Consider the following 14,039-nt stretch of genomic DNA (forward strand, 5'->3'; position numbering starts at 1 on the left):
GGGCCCTGACCGCCCACTAGTCCCGGCAACTTCTCTGCCCGCCAGGCGCGAAAAGTTGGCCCGGGGTGGCCGCTGGCCGGCGGGGATCTAACAGGTAATGGCCCCGCATCCTGGCGAAGGCTGCAGCTCCAGGCGCGGCTCCGTCGCAGCACGGGAAGTGTGTCGCCGCAGGGACCCTCCCAGCGAACAGAGGCCCCTCCCTGCGGGGCGTCCCCACCCGCTGCCGCCCCCGACTTCCCGCAGGCGGCAGGGCTCACACCTGTAGGGGTCGACACTGCCCCGTGGGCCGCACCCTGCTCCTCTCCTCTCCCCAGAGGAGCTCCAGTGATGGAGGAGGAGGAGGAGCGGGCTGGGCTAGGCGGTGGGGCTGCGGGGGTGTATCCTTAGTGCCTGACTGCCAGCTGGCCGACCAGCGCGGGCCTGCAGCAGCCTGGAAGTTGGCCAGCACCTGCCCTGGGCTGGGACTCTGCCACTCGCCTCTGTCCCATGGAGGGATTTCGTATGGCGACACTTGTAGCCATCCTGGTAGGAGGCTAAGGCGTTCAGCAGTGGCGGTGGCAGCACTGCAGAGCTGCTCCCGCGCCCCACGCTGCCCCCCAGTGGTTTCCGCTGACTTTTCACTCCAAACCTCTTGGTGTGGCCAGACCCTGATTTTCCTCAGTGTGCTCTCATCTCTCCCTTCAGTTCCAGTTCAAAGCACAGAGCCCAGGCTCTCTGAGCCTCCTTATTTAAGCTGTTGTCCTCTAATCTCCTAATTTACTTCTCTTTTCGGTATTTCTTTTCCTGCCCTACAACTTCAGGAAGCCCCTGGCTTTTTGCTGGACCCACTCTAACCTACAAGCTTCTAATGTAGGAGCAGCATGAAGAGATTTGGGGTCAAAACGCAGCTAAGACAACAGTGCATCACACTCCTGCCCTCAAACAGATACTGATTTTTTTTTTAAAATTTCTGCGGTCAAGAAGGAAGCCCTAATTTCAAACACGCACTACCATTCCCAGCACCTGGAACAGATCTTGGTACATAGTTTAAGCGCGATAAACCCACCTGCAGCCTTTCAGTGGCTTCCCACTCATGACCACCCTCCGTAGCCTTCTGAGGCTGTAAATCTTTAGGGAGGAGACTGCTCGTCTTTCTGTTGCAGAGTAGCTGGTGGATTTGAACCCAGTTAGCACAACACATAACAAACACCAGAACGTTCAATAAAAATGTGTTCAATAAAAATGTGTCCAAAATATTTAGTGAATGACTCGGTTACATAGATTCTGGTGGCTGTTGGTATGTACGGTTGACTGGGAACCGATTTTTATCTGATCCTCCAGCAGGTTTTCAGAGGCTTTAAATTGCACAGGAGCAGATGCCCCATCTTTCATCTGAGGGGCAGCTGGTGGATTCGAACCACTTGTGTTTGGGTTGGAAGTGTAGTTCCTTTCTGTTAGGCCACCAGAACTCAACAGGAGGATATCTCTCCACTCAGAATATATGTGATCAATGTATGTGGTCAAATAGAAATAACCTCACTAGAATAGAGACCAGAAGCATGCCCTAAAACCCACTGCATCTGCACTGATGCTCATTCATAGCAACCCTATAGAACAGAGCCAAGGGTTCACAAAGCTATGACTATTATGGAAACTGACTGCAGCAGCTTTCTTCTGAGGAACAGCTGATGGAGTTGAACTGCCAAACCTTCGGATAGCAGCTGAAATCTTTAACCACTACACCACCAGGGCTCCTTAAGCCTAGACTTTTGTTGTTTGCTGTTGAATAAGGAATCAACCCATAGCTAATCTTCCAGAGGTTTTCAGAGGCTGTAAACCACACAGGAAGAGATTGCCCATCCTTCTCTGTGGCACAGCTAGTGGATACCTTGGGGATTGCAGCGCAGCTTCTGACCTCTGGGCCATTTGGGGTAGAACTAGATGGTGGCTAAGGACAGGAGAGCTAAGGGGTCCCTGGTCATCATGCAGCTTGCTCTGCAGGCTCTTCCTTTCTCCTTAGCACTGCCCCTCCCCTCAGCGCACCCCCATCTTCCTACCCCACCGCCTGCCTTGGAACCTGGAATCAAAGTAGGCTTGGAAAGCTAAGGGAGGGCTCTTCTGGTTCCAATTCAGGGAGAACAAGGATGATGCAGAGAGAAAATGAGGCAGTGTTCCCCGTGCTTGGTCCCCCACTTCCCCAGGGAGGAAGCTCACACTGCTTGTTTGTGCAAACACCCTCCAGGAGGCATTTTCCAGAGCCTGGAGAATTCCTGAGGAGGGACATGCAAACAAACAGGGAGCCACAGCAGCATATGATGGGGCGGGAGGCCACCAGGCATTGCTGAGTGGCAAACACATGCATGTGGCGGCGTCAGCACTTGCCTCCCACTCCCACTTGCCCTCTCCCCACATTCTCTGAAACAATGAGCCTTTAGAAAACAAAACGCCATGCCACGGGCTCTTGGAAGCACCAGACTAAAACTGACAAGTGGGTGACGCTGTAGGTGTTTATGGGCACCTTTCCCCGCTCTAAAGGAGCCCTGGTGGCACAGCAGTTAAGCATTCAGTTGTCAAGCAATAGATGCCTAGGAGAGAAAGGTGACAACTCCGCTTCCATGAACAATTGCGGCCTTGGGAACCCCATGGCGCAGTTCCGCTCTGCCCTGCAGTGCTGTTCTGAGATGGGATCCACCGGGCTGTGGTGGCTTCAGCGTGCCTTGCTTTCTTACTCTACCTCCTCCCTCCTCCGTCCCCCAACATAAATCTTATCATCTTGAAAAAGGACAGGTTTAGGAAGCACCTCTACTTTTACCCTTGCCTACATGTCAGCCCATAAAAGGAACCTTAAACCTTTCTATAATGAGCTCTAGTAGTGCCCTGGTTAAAAGTCAGTGATTGGAGCTCTCCAGGGCGATCCATGAGGGAAACGTGTGGCCACCAGCTTGTCTAAGATTATAGCCTTGGGACCCGCTGGGACAGTTGTGCCCCACCCAGCAGCAGTCAGAATCCACCCCACGCCTCATCCTTTCATCTCCTTAGACATGAAGTGACCGATGTGATGGATAAAACTGGGGTCTCTACTTGTGGTACCACATGTAGGCTCACATGCATTCTCCTCTCTCCTCCAGGAAGAGAACTCACACAAGCCTGGGCCTAGAAAGGAGGTTTCATCAGTCCAGAGGAGAAGCGAGACTTACAGACCACTTTCAGCTTGAGTCTAAATCATAGTGTTCGGTCCACTTAACCATTAATAAAGCAACTCTTCTGATCCCTTCCCAATTCTTCTACTTGCTTCTGGATCCAGATCAGGGAAAGTGTGAATATCACATATCCCAATCCACATCCACTTCAGAGGGGCATAATGAAAGGCATGTGCCTCTCTTGCCCCTTGAGGAATATAGTTTGCTTTCTTTACAAGGTGCCAAAACAACTGATGTCACTTTAAAGACTAAAGTGCCATATTATCCAAGCCATCGTGTTTTCAATTATTTCCTGTGCATCTGAAAATTTGACAATGAGTAAGTATGAGAGAAGAAGAATCAGTATCTTTGAATTTTACGAGAGGCTACTCCTTGGAAAGAGACATTATGCTTGGAAAAGTAAAGGGTCAGTGAACGAGGGGAAGACCCCCACCCCAATGAGAATGACTGGCACAGTGTCTGCAGCAATGGGATCGAGTGTGTCAGAGAGATGAGGGCACAGGATAGGATAGGGTTCAGGTCTGGTGTTCATAGGGTCACTATGAGTTGTACTTGATAGCACCTAACAACCACCACCACCAAAGAAAAAAACCGAGTCTGTCTATGGTACTCCTTGGAAGGTGAAACTTTGTCTCGCTTTGAGCATATTTTCAGGAGGAATCTGTCCTTGGAGAAAGACATCATGCTAGGAAAGATAGAGGGTCAGGGAAAGAGGAAGACCCCAATGAGATGGGCTGATTTTAAGCTTAATGATGCAGGATAGGACAAGGTTCAGATCTGTTATTCACAGGGTTACTCTGACTGGTGGTAGTCGACTTCAGGGCATCTACCAACAATAAAATAAGGCACCACCTCAAGTCAGTTAACTATTCACTCCTTCAGCCTTAATCGTGGGATAAAACATGGTCAACATAATTGTGATGTTGGTGAAGGATATTAAATACACTGGGGACTGTCAAAGAACCAACAACTCTGTCCTGGAGGACGGTCAGCCAGAAGGCTCCTTAGAGGCCAGGGTGGTGAGACTCTGCACATTATCAGCACGAAGGGGGCCAGGCTCTGGAGAGAGATGTCACGACTAGTAAAAGTAAAGGTTAGCCAAAAAGAGGAAGGTCCTCAAACAAACACACTAACACAGAGGCTGCAACACTGGGCACAGATCGATCGTGAGGCCAGCCCAGGATTCCTCTCCACACAGGGCATCTAGGAATTGGAGTTGACTAGATGGCGCCTAACAAGACCCTCTTCTGACCACAACCACCATGAGCAGTACAACATTTTCATGGGAGGAAGATTAAATCCTTGCTTGCGCTGGCATCCCAGTTTTCTCATCATGTTTGGGATTAAATTAGACTACAGAGACGAGCAACTGCCAGCGAGTGGACTCAAACTCATGGCAAACGCATATACAACAGAAAAAAACGTGCTGGCCTGTCGGTGTTATTCTCACAATGGCCAGCACGTTGGAGTCTATCACTGTGACTATCTAAACCAACGATCTCTCTAACTCTCATTGGCCCTCTCTGCTTCACCAAACATGAAGTCCTCCTGCCAGTGGCTTCCTGTGCCCAAAGCAAGCAAACTGGGAAATGTTTTGTTATGGCTTTTATAGGCAAATGTTCTGAAGTAGATCCCCACGTCTTTCTTCCTCATCTTTTTTTACATTCAAAAGTATCTATGCAAACTATACACTCCATGATGGTGTCTGAAATACCCGAGATGTCGCTTTCAGCGTCACAGCAACACCCAAGCCACCACAGTAAGACCCACTGCCAGACAGGTGGTGGTTAGACTGCACTGGCAGATTTCAAAGTGTATGCTTGGGAGTGCATGGAGGCGAAGGAAGTGCCCTCCCCAGTGTTCAGCCATGGCTCCTCTGTCTCCGTCTGTGCTGTTTATTGATGGTCTCGGTCCGATTTCATGGAGGAAAAGAATTTCTCTGGTGAAACAAATCCTTTCAAGACACTGAGAAGCCCCTTTAGCTCTGAAAGTCGACGATTCTTTGCACACACCTCTGCTCTTCTGTCTTCTTAACTTCCCCCCTCCTCCCCCTCCGCACCTCTCCAGAACATAAACTCTAAATTGGATTCCAAAGAAAAAGACACAAGTCCCTATGGAGTGGCACCTCGTGGGCTCGCTTGTCTTTTCCGGGAGAGTTATGGGAGTTATCAGGGCTTAGAATTCTGATCGTCCTCTGCCAATCTCTCGTAGCAGGCGTCAGATGAGCTGGAAGGAGGCTGATGGGACCCGCTCTCAAGAGGCTTCTCCAAGAGAAAGACAGAAAGCCAAACAGATGTGATTGTGATGAGTAAAAATGAAGGAATGGAGACAGACTGATCAGGAGCAGTCTCGTTACCTTCGGAGCAGGAAAAAATTGCCTGTCTCTCCGAGATTCTGAAAATGGGAGTTTTCTAACACGCTTCCTTCAGGAAGATAAACATCACTAGAGCCACGTGCCAGCTGTGTGCTCTGTCACTAACAGCCCATCAAAATATCATAGTAAACTGGACTGTAGACTTGGGGGATGAGGCTTGTACAACAATGAAAGAATTCTATTTTTCTTTTCAAAGAGAAAAGCGAGCTGGGGAGAGGGGTGGACAGGGCAGAAATTGTGCAATTAAAACAACAACAACGCATCAGAATGACTAGTTACCAGGATGATGCTGGAGGCTACACTCACCAGGAGAATGGGCGAGTGAGCTAAGGTGTATGTTGCGCTGAGGTCAGGCTACCCTGGGGTCTTCCTACTAGCTGACTAGGGCAGCAGAGGGGGCTTTGAAGGAATTGGACAGCAGGTACCCCCTTTTGTGGTCTATCTAATGGTGTTCAAAAGCTCAGAGAAGTGGCTGGATAGAAATCCAAATGAGGAGATTAGAGAAAAACCATTAGCAGGCGCTGCTGCCACTTAACTCTGAGCAGGAAGGTGGGGGGGGGGGAATGCAATTTAAGGAAATCTTGTCAATGTCACACTGGCATTCCAGGGACAGAAAGAGTGACGACTGTATTCTGTAACAGAACCTGACACATTTATTAGCTGGAAAAGACTTTCTTCTAGGCATCATTTGGAAGAGTTGTGATGCAGAAACTAAGGCCTCCAAAAGCATTTAAAAAAAAAAAAAAGAAAAAAAGCAATGGATGCGTTGCTGCATTAGGGCGGTGGCTTGGCCTTCATTATGTCCCCAGTCTGAGAGCTTCCTCTTAAAATGTCTCGGCTGTAAAATTTACTGAAGCTGCCTCTGTTGATATTTGAAATCAACTGGGGAAACTGATAAAATCTGACTCTTAGGAGGGGAAAAAAACCCCCGATAACCCACATCAAGATTTCCTTGTGTGCTCATAAATTGATAAGCATTCAAATCATAGAAACTGTCGTGGTATTAATCTCACCTATGAATTCAGCTTTATGCCATTTAATTAGCCATGGCAGCTGAAACATGGAGAGTTTAAGGCCTCTGGTTACCTGCTTGGTCATTTAATCAAGAAACCCATAAAGAGATAATGGGCTGGCTGGTGTTGGGGTTCCTGTCGGGATGATAAGGGGAGGGCAAGAGGAAATTAATTTATGCTTCAGTAGGTGGGGGATTGTGGTTCTCCCGGAGAAGAACGTGTTGCTCTGCAAGGGTTATTAAATACCATGTGGACGGCTGATTCTTCCTCTACAGGGCGAGATAACAGAATCCTTATCTACCTGGGTTGATTTCTATCAAGGCTCTCACTTTGTAATAAACACTACATAATTATTCTTGTCTCCATGGCTAACAAGCAAAAAGTGGTCAGAGGGATAGGGTAGCAACACAAGCTCCTGAGAAAGCTTGTCTGGTGGTGTGTGGAGACAGGTAAGAACTTTCATTTTCTTCCTTCCTTAGAACTTGTCATTTTAATGAAAATGCACAGGGCAAATGGCAATAATTCAATAATTCACTCACATTCTCTTTCACTCATTACAATTCATCACTGCCACCACCACCAGCATTGCCACTGCCACCTCCACCACCACTGTAGCAGCACTCTTTCCATTCTCTCCTTTGCTTTCCCATCTCCATTGATCCTTCTTTTCTATCCCTCCCTGCTTTCTAAGCTTTCTCCCTCAGAAAATGTCACTTTGGGGCTTTATATAGTTGAGTGCGCTTGCAAGGTGTTACTGATTATCTTGTAGGCCTCTTTGTTGTTTAACTGACCACTGAGTGAAAGGAATGATTTTGGATCCAGGTTTGAACGGTGGTGAAGGGCCAGATCCTTGGAGGCTCCACCAGTCTCTATAAGACCACTTAGCCTGGTCTGTTTGCATACTTAACTGTTTTATTCCACCTTTGTCTCCTCCTCTCTCTGGGATCTTCTATTGTGATCCCTTCTAGAGGAGAGCTGCGTTAGTGGGAACAGAAAATCCAAAGGAAACAAGAACACCAGCTTTTTAAAGTATCTGCACCATCCTGGGACTCCTACAAATGAGAAAAATTAAAACAAAACAAAACACCAAAAACACCCACCCAACCAACCAACAAAAAACCACACACACAAAAAAAAAATCCAAACCCATTGCCACTGAGCTGATTCAGACTCACAGCAACATAACTTTCTCCCAAAGAGACTGGACTGCTGAAGTTAGCCATCAAGCGGCTTGAATTTTTGCCTCCTTTTAAATGATGGTGTCAAAAACTGATCACCATAAAGCTGATTCTGATTTACAGCCTCAATGACAAAATGCAACTGCCCCATAGGGTTCCCAAGGCTTTAGACCTTTATACAAGCAGACTGTCTCCTCTTTCTTCTGATGCGTTTGAACCACCGACCTCAAGACAGTGCCAGTAGAGCACCTTTTCAAATGGTGATAATACTGCCACTCAGTGACCCTACTGGACAGAGAGGTGCCCAAACAGGTTTCTGGGGCCATAGCAGACTACCTCATCTTTCTCCTGCCCAGTAGCTGGGGCTGAACTGCCAACCTCTTCATTATCAGCCTCAACCCTACCACTACCAGAGCTCCTTCTCAAATCACTGCTATCAAATTGATTTAAGTCATAGAGACCTTTCATTGGGTCTCCTGGGCTATAAATATTACCAGGAGACCACCCACCTTTCTCTTTCAGAGCAGCGAGAAGATTCAAACCACCCAGGATGGGCACTTTGGGTTAGCAGTGCAGAACTTCCCAAACGGTGACAGCACTAGATCCGCAGCGGCTCTTCCTGGATAAACAGCTACTAAACGTCATCACCTATCATCTTCCCAACAACTCGGCTAGAGAAGTATTGTCATTATCTTCCCTCTTAGAGAAGAGAGAGCGAGGGCTCGAGAGATTGAGTAAGCGACAGCCCTAGGATTCCCTGGCTAGCACCCAAGTGGCAGTGCCAGTGCTTAGGGCTCCTCAGTCTATATAATTTGCGTGCACAAAGCCAATCCTTTAACTACTACTGCGACTTTTGGCCTTGGCCTTGGGTCTGTAATATCGGCCACCAAATCTCAGTGACTGGACGTGGCTCTCTCTTACCTTGGGTTACTGAAAGAAATGGAGTATACTTTTCAATTATGGGCTCCCCTCCCCCCTTTTTTAAAACAAAAGTGAATAATTAAGCAGGAAGAGAAATGGCCTGTGCATAGTTGTGAGCCAATTTCTAATTTTTAACAATAATTTCCTAGCATGAAATTCAAATAAAACAAGCTTCCCTCTCACATTAAAACCAGAGGGCTATTAAATCACTGCCCTAGGTTGGCCTAGTGGTGAGAAGCTGTGCTGTAATTCCAAAGGCACATGGTTTGAATCCACCAGCTGCTTTGTGGGAGAAAGACAGGCAATCTCCTCCTGTGTGATTTGCTGCCTCTGAAAACCTGCTGGAGTGTAAGCTACGAGTCTGCTCTGACTCTCCAACATACAACAACATCGCATTCTAAGGAGCGCTGGTGCATTCTCTGTGGATCTGCTGACTAAAAGGTCAGAGGTTTAAATCCACCAGCTGCAACTTGGGGAAAACATGGCAGTATCCTCTGTTAGAGCTACACAGCCATGGAAAGCCGGGGGAGGGTTGGCATGAGTGTGAGTGGACGCCAGGGCAGGGATTTTGGGTTTGGGTGTGGTGTTCTGAGATTCTCAGGGAATCTGGTCTGGGGGGTATGATGAGACTCTAGGAACCCTGGCCAAGTGGTGGGTAAACTCTTGGCTGCCAGCCAGTCACTCCAGGGGAGAATGCTTCTGTAAGGAATGGATGGCCTTGGCCCCCTTGGAGATCCACTCTGCCCTGGGGGGTCATTAGGATTCGGAATTGACTCCACAGCAACGGAGGAAATCCAAAAGACACCTTCTGGCTTTCATCTCCTTCTTGCCTTAGTAGAGACAAGCTGCGAGAGCACCCCCCACTCTCTCTGTTCTTTTCACACGGAAAAAGCTGGCTTTCTACACCATAAGCTCTTTTGTGCCATCTGCTTTCAGCTACAGGAAGCTTGAGTTCAGCCAACAAGAAAAAAAAATTACACACAGTATATTTACTTCCATGGTCTGAAGCTCACGGTGATCCTTTCTCCAACACCCATTCAGGGCTTTCTCCAACGTCCATTCTAGGTAATTTGTTCTATTTTTTTTTCCTTCTCTGATACTCAACTAAAAGTGGACTCCAACAGCCTGCAGTTAGCCCATAACCTCTCCTGCATCGACCCAAGAGCGCACATCACTGTAGAAGCTCGTTTCCCGACAGCGGCCTTGATGCTCATCCCCTGATCTCACTTCTGAGAGAAGATAACTGACATGAGTCATGGTGGATCGTTTGGTTATTCCTTCCTTCACTCGTCTAATCACGCACTCATTTAAGATTTACTGAGAACTATTTACCAGGGAAGAGGGCGTTCTAATGGCATGCTTCATAGGGAGTTATCCTGTTGATCCAAAGGCCACATCTCGCTGGCAGTTCAAATCCACCAGTGGCTCTGACAAAGATAGGCAATCTCCCCTCATGCAAATTACAGCCTTGCTAACCCAAGGGAGGGTCAGCCATGAATTGCTTCTGATGGCAAATGCGTTTAATCACCAGTAGTCCTGGTAGTCCAGTGCACTATCTGCTGGGCCACAGTGGTTCACCCTCCTTGCCTTTGAGGAGCACTGTGCTTGCACTTTCTCCAAGGCAAGACATGTCAGAAGGGACCAGTCCTTGGAAAAACACATCGTGCCAGCAAAAGTAGGTGGTCAGGGAAAAAGAAGACCCTCAACAAGACGGACTGGCACAGTGACTAACAATGGGCTTGAGTATAATGGAGATCATGAGGATGGCCTAGGGTAGGGCAAGTTTCCAATCCACTGTTCAGAGGGTCAAAATGAGTCACAGTCAACTTGATGACACGTAACAACAAGAAATGGAATTTTTGAAGAGGTAGAAAACCCAGGAAGTTGGGGAACAAAATTGGGCAAAGTTAGCCCTCAACTCCTGGTCTTCTGTTTTAATTCCTAGTAAGGAATTCTGGTAGCCTAGAGGTAAGAAGATGCACTGCAGACCCTAAGGCATGAGGTTCAAATTCACCAAGATGTTTAATAGGAGAACAACAGACAATTTATTCCTGTATGGTTTAAAGCCAATGCAAACCCACTCTAAGGTCAGCGATGAGGCTACATTACTTCCCTTCAGCTGACAAGACTTAGAAAATCTTGGATTTTTATGCCCTCAGCATAAAATCTGAACTGGCACTAGAGGAAGTTCAATGGCAGAAATAATGCCATTGTTTCTTAGGTTCAATTCCCAGCCATTGCACCACATGACAGCCAAGAATTACAGCAGAGTTTCTAGACTAAGATAGACTAGGAATAACGTTCTACAGATCTAATTCCAAACGTCAGTGAACTGAAACTCTGTGGATCACAAAGTCAGATCCCATTGTTCATGGGTTTCCGTGAGTCAGGGGCAGGCATAATGGCAGCTATTAACATATTTGAACCATCTGGTAAGAAGTTGGTCTCAGAGTATAATTGCTTTCCATAAGCATCTATTTCTGTGATCTGTTTGTTACTGGTACATTCACGAAGCATTCTGTGAATGGGAACAAATCAGATGGCTTATGTGGATATTCTGATGGGCATTTATGAGCTCTTTTCTTCTTGCTTGCAAGCCAATCATCTTTCCTTTTTCCCAACCTAATGAATATAACACACATTATCAATGGTGATGCGCTAGTGTCCAGGAGATTATCGATTTATGACTGCCATTAGTAGAGGGGTTAGTGGAAGTAATCTTGTCATGAAGATGCCAATCAAATTAAAACTGAAATTAGCACATATGCCACAGTGAGTCAGTTCTTTTCTTGCAACAACCGAGATGAACTAAAAAATGAGAGATATGCACATGGGCAGCAACTAAACTATTTATATCGATGATAGCATTTTAAGCTAACAAATGAATTCAAGATAAGGGGAAATGACGGTCCATGCCAGGTAATCCTAGTAATCTCTCTATGTAGATTTCAATATCCCTATTGGTGAGTTAGAACTGGGATTTAGTTGATATTTTAATGGCTGAAAACATATTAAAGATCTTCCTACTCATTGCATTCTGCCTCCTGCCCCTAAATATCAGTGCCCACTTGTTTTGCTAGAACCTTAGTGCTGTTTTGTCTGAAGAAAAAAAGAGACAAATGCTGAATAGAACCGTTAAGGGAAGCAACATCACCTTCCTTCACTACAAGAAGAACCAAGACAACAGATTGCATGTGTATTGCAGGGTGAATGTGCATACATGTCTGTATGTGTGTGTATGTATGCACCCACGGAAGCTTCAGACAACACCATAAACACCATAAACACAACATAAACACCATAAACACAACAGCTCACTCTGTTGCCTGTAAGGCCTGCCTCATAGATGTCAGTTCTTCAGACAAAACTCACAGCTTTATTAAACTGGTCATTTCCTGTATCTCTGAGAACATTACTTCCCAATAAGAAAGTTGATCTGATAGTCCTTTTTTTTTGGGGGGGGGAAGACATAATTTAATCCATAACACAGACATTAAGCTTGTAAACTTTTCTCTTCCTCTGCCATAATCCATGCCTTTTAATTCACACCTATGTGCTCGGTATCCTTATTAGCCTGTTTCCTGTTCCCAGTTTGTTTTTCTTATTCCATCAGCAACAAATTAATATAGGGTTATTTCACTTGGTGAATAATTATTAAAGACTGTTTTACTGCTTTAATGTAAAATGCAAATATTTTAAGTTGCAATTCCAGGTCCACTACTTGACCAGATATTCTTTTAAGTGCCAGACTGTTGTTATGTGTCACCAAGTTGTCTGCAACTCATAGTGACCCTATGTACATTATCTCTGAACCCTGCCCTATCCTAAACCAATTTCTTTGTCTCTAACAAACCTAATCTCATTTCTTCAGTCACTGAGTCAATCCATCTCATCCTGGGGCCTCCTCTTCTGTGCTGTTTCTCCACCCTTTTAAGCATGATGTTCTTCTTCTAGGACTGGTCTCATGTGCCCAAAATATGTGAGATAGAACTTCAAAGTTCTTGCCTCCCAGGAGCAGCCTAGTTTCAACCTCTCCAGGAAAGACCTGTTTGTTCTCCTAGTAGTGCACAGGTTCAACACTTTTCAAGAATCAAAACTCAGTCCTTGTTCTATCATCCTTAGTCAGCGTCCAGCTCTCAGATGCTTCACAAGCAATTGTCAAGATCATGGCCTGCTTCAAGTACACCTTAGTCTCCAGACTGACATTGTTGTTCTTCAGTACTCTAGAGAGGTCTCTGACAGCAGACTTTCCCAATGTAACTCATCTTTTGATTTCTTGACTGCAGGTGTCGAATGTTAATTTTAGAACCAAGCAAGATGAAGTTATCAATAACTTCATTTTCTTCTCTATCATGAAGCTGACAATTGGCCTAGTGTTGAGAATCTTTGTTTTCTTGATGTTGAGCTTCAATCCATATTGAAGACTATAGTCCTTGATCAACAGGTACTAATATGTTCTCACCACACTCCAGGGAACAGACTCATCTGGTGACCTAGTGGTAAGAAAATGCACTGCAATCTGGAGGCATGAAATTTGAATTCACCAGCTGCTACATGGGAGAAGGATGGGCAATCTCCTTCTGTGTGATTAACTGCCTCTGAAAACCCACTGGAGAGTCAGCTATGGTTCTCAACAACAACAATAGGCAACACTGTACTTCAAAACAGTGCCTCAAATGGTGATATTTTCAATGACAGACGGAATAGGCTAAAGTGAAAGTTTAAAAGAAAGAAAGCGTTGAAGGATCCCATAATTTTTAAATCTCCTGTCAGTTTACACCATTGGCTCTTATAACTATATATGCCTGTAATTCATTGTACACATGAGGTTGTTGCACTAGTTTTACTATTAGTTTATTGTTGTTTGTGAGGTCAAATATTTAACCCTCCAGCCCATTTTTAAAGGCTATAAATCACATAGGAAGAGACTGCCCATTTTTCATCCACAGAGTAGCTGGTGGATTTGGTTTATGTGCCTTCAGGTTGGCAGCACAGCTGCTTATCACTAGGGTGCTCTGGTGGCCTAGAGGTAAGAAGCTGCACTGCACTCTCAAAGGTAGGTGGTTCAAATCCACCAGTTGCTCTGCAGAAGCTGGATAAGGAATCTTCTCCCATGTGACTGACTGCCTCTGAAAACCTGCTGGATGGTCAACTATGGGTTGTCTCTGCCTCAGTTGCACACAACAATAATACAACATATACATATATTTTGAATGCACTGTCTCTCTGGAGACTAAGGTGCGTCTGATACAGGCCATGGTTTTTGCAATCACGTGTTATGCATCAGAGAGTTGGACAATGACCAAGGAGGATAGAAGGAGAATTGATGCCTTTGAGCTGTGGTGCTGGAGAAGAGTATTGAGAATACCATGGA

The 14,039-nt window shown here is 46.1% G+C and overlaps 1 protein-coding gene across 3 annotated transcripts in view; it reads right to left on the bottom strand.

Moving 5' to 3' along the window:
* LOC102853389 (fibroblast growth factor 13-like) overlaps positions 1-14,039 on the bottom strand; it is a 585,433-nt gene that overhangs the window by 94,073 nt on the left and 477,321 nt on the right. The window lies entirely within an intron of this gene.

Source organism: Elephantulus edwardii, unplaced genomic scaffold (assembly GCF_000299155.1).
Source record: "Elephantulus edwardii isolate Elephantulus edwardi_28Jun2011 unplaced genomic scaffold, EleEdw1.0 scaffold00016, whole genome shotgun sequence".
In the NCBI taxonomy this organism is placed as follows: Eukaryota; Metazoa; Chordata; class Mammalia; order Macroscelidea; family Macroscelididae; genus Elephantulus; species Elephantulus edwardii.